The sequence below is a fragment of the Dicentrarchus labrax genome, unplaced genomic scaffold (genome assembly GCF_905237075.1).
Source record: "Dicentrarchus labrax unplaced genomic scaffold, dlabrax2021, whole genome shotgun sequence".
NCBI lineage: Eukaryota > Metazoa > Chordata > Actinopteri > Moronidae > Dicentrarchus > Dicentrarchus labrax.
The window spans coordinates 1,517,501-1,523,190 of NW_026136709.1; the positions used below are offsets into that span (position 1 = coordinate 1,517,501).

The 5,690-nt window shown below is 42.4% G+C and overlaps 1 long non-coding RNA gene across 1 annotated transcript in view; it reads left to right on the top strand.

The window, feature by feature from the left end:
* LOC127369189 (uncharacterized) overlaps nt 1–5,227 on the top strand; it is a 7,000-nt gene extending 1,773 nt beyond the window's left edge. The window contains exons 2-3 of the long non-coding RNA XR_007886024.1: nt 802–919; nt 1,108–5,227. This is a non-coding gene — a long non-coding RNA (uncharacterized LOC127369189). The remainder of the gene's footprint in view (nt 1–801; nt 920–1,107) is intronic.
* Nucleotides 5,228–5,690: the final 463 nt, after the last annotated feature.

Below are 5,690 nucleotides of genomic sequence, written 5' to 3' on the forward strand. Positions count from 1 at the left end.
CTCTCTCTCTTCTCTCTCTCTCTCTCTCTCTCTCTCTCTCTCAGTATCTCCTGCTCTAAAAAAAAATGCAGTAAATGACACCATTATTCATCAGTTCTGATGAACGCACGTCATGCAATTCTAATTTCATCGTGGAGGATGCACACACGCCGACGAGCCTATTCCTTTTACCAACCCATCCGGAGAGTAATTGTAAATATTGATTGGAGACGACAAATCAATGGAATGATTTTGGATCGGCTTAGCCAGAGCCTGCTCTTTGTATTCAGCCGGCTAGTTCAATTAGAATAGAATGGAATAAATTTGCTTGAACTTTTCATACATTATTCATGGGCCCTCGCTCTAGCATTTAAACTCATCGCTTTAATTTGAAAATAAAGAAGAGGGGGGAAATCATAATAATGATTGCTAAATTAACATTTAGGAATTCATTTAAAAGGCGTTTTAACATTTGGAATTTTTAAGGGAAATAAAGTTCATGGGCTGTCTCCGTGAATTTTACATTTTATTGAAATGTGTGTTTTGCAGCACGAGAGCAATCAGCCTGAAGGAAGCCGGAGCGCAGACTGGTGCGCTGCTGCAAAAAGCAGCACTATTTTTATATAATCAAACAAATTAGTTCCCTGCATGCATTGCACCCTCCCTCCTGTGGTATAATCCATATGTTGATTTCTCTCCTTGTGCTGCGGGGGTTGGGGTGGTGGTGGTAATGAAGTGTATGGGGCTATTGTCACACCGTGGCCTGACCTCCCTAACCCCTCATCCCCCCTGTGTGTGCAACCCCCCTCCCCTCCCCCCCAGATGTCATTATGCCCTGGTAGGGCCACACAGGAGCATCGACAGCAGCGGGGAAACCAAATGTCACCGCTGGATGAGAACTTCCAGAGGACAGGGACGGTGCTGCTAGGCCGCGGCCCAGGTAAGAGGCTCGCTGTCGAGGGGTGGGGGGGTTTGGGCTCCCCTTCTTCCCTCCCACGTTTCCAAAAGAGTCAAGTTAACCTCAGCTTTTACACACCCTTCTTTTCTTTTTTTTCTTTTTCTGTTTCTCCCCCCTTCACACACGCTGCTGGCTCGGATTGAAAATGCCACCAATTTTCTCCTTTGCAGAGGAGCCATTGATGGAGCCTTGCCTCACGCTGCAGCAAGGCGTCTTCAATCAATGCGACTGGCCCACTCTCTCTGTATGTGTATGTGTCTGTTTGCCGCCGGAGCCTGAAGGGGGGCTGCTGATGGCGGCGGCGGTGGTGATGGTGGTGGTGATGATGATGATGCGATGGCAGTGGCGCTGCCCACGTGGTTTCTGGCTTAGCTCCCCGCGTTTACTGAAAGACTCTCTTCGGTGACGGGTATTCTTGGGTGGATAATACGGATCACGTTGTTATTGCTTAAGAATACGCGTAGTCGAGGAGAGTCCTCTCTTCGCCCAACACCAGCAACACCCCCCATCCCCCGACACCCACCCACCTCACCTCACCTCACCCCTGACTACCCACCCACCCACGGAGGACTGTCAGGACTGTCTCCACCTATCCAAAAAAGAAACACCCCGCCTCTTCTTTGTCCTGTACTGCATTGCACTGTTGTTTTTTCCCTTCTGCCCACTTCCTATCTGCCGAGCCATGGTTCGAGGTCGATAGTGTCCTCACGTCTATCCCACCATGCATCCTGTCAATCTGTCTCTGTCTCCGTGGCGATGGGCAACGCAGTGTGTGTGTTTTGTTTCCGTCTGTGTGTCTGTCGGAGTTGTTGCTTCTCGATTGTTCGGTGTCGCAGAGAAAAAAAACGTGTCTTCGTCTCGTCTGACAACAACTTCTGATAACTCTCACTGCATGAGCGGTGCCTGTTCCCATAATGCAAGGCCAGCATGGCAGCCTGCACACTAACACCAACACGTATAATTACAATAGGAGGGTCAGGGTTTATTAGTGGTTTTGCAGATACGGGGTCAGTAAATGACAAATCATATGAAAGCGGCACAATTTTATTTGTAAACCAAAGATGTAAACAATACACAATGCTAATTTCAGTGCTCTGATCACCAGTGACCAGTTGACCAGTATGGCCGGATAAACCTACTACAGGGCCTTGGGGCAATAATAAGCAAGTAGACCCCCATTAACCCCCCTCTCCACTCATCCTCTGAAATGGGTGGTCATTTGATTAACCCATTAATGTCCACAGTGGAATTTTATAATTTCACTGCACTTAAATTACTAGCTGAGTCAAGCACAAATCCAGTTACATTTTTAAAATTGGTTAAATTATTATAATTTTCTTTCCCCAGGAAAGGTTAAGAATTTCAAAAATTCATAATTTTTGATTCACACATAGTCTGGACTGTTATAATATAGGTTAAAAAGAAAAATGATAATATTTTGCTTTTTCTTGGTCCATTGTTGCCATTGTGCAGAAATGTTATAATGTATTCGTATGGGATAAAATGAGTAACTCCTAATGACTAATAACTAAATATATTATGATGCAGAAATGGCTGTATTATATGATGTTTTATCAAATGCTTGGCCCCATTGAATTTGGAACAACTTCAATAATTCAATATGTGCTTTGATCCAGTGTAAATCTGATCTTTAACATGTCAAATTTATGTTTTTTATGTTTTTTTTTTTAAAAGGAAAATCAACTTATCTACCAAATAAGGCCTGGTACATATGTTCAATCAAACATTTTGATTTTGTCATGTGTTGGCATTTGTTGACAGTTTCCACAGCAGATTTTGGGTTTCAACCTCGAACAGAAAACAATACATGGGACTTTTTCTTAACATACTAAATATAGACGTTAGTCGTTAATGGGTTTTGGAACATGCAAAATGTAAACGCAAAACTAAAATTAGTGAAAGTCAAGAGACTAGATTTTGATATAGACCCTCTTCAAGACAGGGGCCTCAGGATTAGGAAATAAAGCTGGACCCACTTTGAGGGCCCTATTATCAGTTGATTTTGCACAAATTGAATGAGCACAAACCAGTTCACATACAGCTCCAGGGGCCGCTTTGTTATCAGTAATCCAGCCTTGCTGGCCAAGTACAGTTAATCATATATTCTATAAAACATCAGAAGAAAGTGAAAATACCTGAACAATCAAAAACCCCTAAATATTAACCACTAGATGTTTAGCATTTTTGCTGGATTAATGACATAAATTGACTTTGACTGAATTGATTACCTAAATCACTGTTCAAATCAATTATTGACTGACTGTTCCAGTTCTAATCATCGTCTGTGATGAAAAAGGTTCTCGACTAGTAACCCTTTTATTTTGGGTTTGTCATTTTCGGGCCTGTGCGTTAAAGAAAGGACATAAAAGATAAAGTTTTGCTTTCGTTCGTTTAGGCCCTGCTAATAGTCTAAAAGCTGTGTAAGACCTCATCATAATGAAAATATTAGTATATAGTAGTAGTATATATATAGTATAGAATATAAGTATTTTACTTTACTAATAAGTCAAATTAAGCCTGTAATATTTGATGAGGTCTGAGCAGACAGTATTTCATCTGGTTGTGCTTATAGAGTGGAACCTATTCTCCATGTAGTGCGTTTATTATGGGGCTGAGCCGAGCTGCCTCTCACATTCCCCCCCTTTATGCCCCTTTTTTATGCAAATGGTTGCTCAAATGACATTTATCGCAGTGAGGTTTACACCACATGTAATGCTGCTGCTGCCGCTGAGCCTCACACACACACACACACACACACACACACACACACACACCGAGAAAACAAAATGTCCACCACGAGCGGTCGACAGCTCAACTTATGCAACGAGGAGAGAGGCGTCTAGATAAACAATTACCCCTGGCTCAAACGCTCTATAACCACCTTTCCCGTGATGCGCCATGAATATGGATTCCCTCTCCATGTCTGATGGCACATTCTGAACCTTAACACCCATGTAAAATCCATTTAAACACCTAATAGGATCAACTTGACTCATACAGCCACGTCCTCACGCATGTCACCTCCCGTGATCATTCGCTGGAGATTTCCTCGTTGTGTCAGGGCTAGTGTAAATCACTTCTTTTACACGCCTTCCTCCTAGCTCGTATGGAATATCAAATGAGTCCCGGCTGTTTTCGAATATTCTCAGGCATTTTAAAGTTAGCCGCAGAGTCAGTCAGACACGATTGTAATTATACAAATCATCCCGGTCATTACCATTGCAGATTATTCAAATAATACAATTATATGTTTAACACTTGGCTCGGTTGATAATTACCGTTCCTTTTCTGGTGGAAACAAACAAAGCGACATGCTAAAATCTGTGTAGGAGGATGTAAAGTAGAGTGGCGTAAATAAATAAAAATCACACACACACACATCGTTTCCCTCCCCTGTATTTGAGTGTTGATTGTCGGGGACAGAGCAGAGTGGACGTCCAATCGCTGTCTGTTTTCTGTGCGTCCGTGTGTCTCTTGGTTGCTTGTTGTTACTGCTACTGCTGCAGGGCCTCTGCTGGCTGCTGCCATGTGATCCAGTCATTTTACATCATGTGAACACTTTATACTCACTTCTGCTGATACACTGTAGGCCTCTAGTGATTTATTAGCTGTAAAAACTGGCGACATTTGTCCACTAACTTAACTCCACCTTAATGAATACACTATTAATTGAATATGATTTCAAAACCAGATTCTTGTCACATTTATCGACTTCCAATGCTTAACTGATGCGATAATAACTGCTTACAAAAAGGCTCGTCAGTGACAATGATGTGGTATAAAGTGCTGTCTTAGTGTCATTCTGTGTGTGTGCCAGCCTGTATTTGGATTGTCTCTACTTGTTTTCCAAGAGCTGCCATGCCGTAAAACACATTGTTGACGCGTGACATCAAAATGCAATGGACGATTTCTTTTTGAATTTGATTTAATGAATTTAAAGCATCATTGTAACAGCTGCTGATGGCACTGGGATGTCTAAACTGCTAGTGATCTAATGTGAACGCCATCTCTGCACACGTCTATCTCTGCAGTCAAAGAGCTGTTGTGGTTGTGCACTAATGTATGCTGCTCTGTACTAATGGCATGCTGCTGCTGCTGCTGCTGCTGATGATTGTTTTAAAGCTAACCAGAGACGAACGCTGCATGCATTTCAATCATTCAACAACAGCAGTGATGATGAGAATGTCATTTTCCCCCTGTAAGTGTGCCTTATTTCTGTCAATAAAATGTGGCTGTAAACATAAATAAACCCCTCTTTTGAAATTGAAATGTGAAATGAAGCTTTAATTAACACAATATGTAGGATGTATGTGAGAAGAGGCCTTCGTTCTAGCACTCCAGGCCTGTTTTAGCTGTAAATTCGACAAGAAACATCAGATGAGATTATGAATAATGTTCGTAACGAGATTGGATTCCACAGTGGATTACTTCTTGCAGGCCTGTGGATGTTAAAGTTGGAACCCTGAATACGTCTTCCTCCGGCAGAGGACTGGTCACGGACTGCCGCCTAAACATTTTTCTGTCTCTGCTCTTTTAAAAAAAAAAAAAACATCCTGGATCTCTCTGCAGAGGCCTTATTTCCAGTCATCCCACAGACAAACCCAAAGATTAAAATAAGCACTTCCCCTTTGCTCTACCTTCTCACTGGGAGTTACAGCAGCTCAGTTAGGAGAAGAATAAATAGCCAGTCTGGGCTTTTAACTTCTGCTTTACACAGACTGAGCCTCGGGTA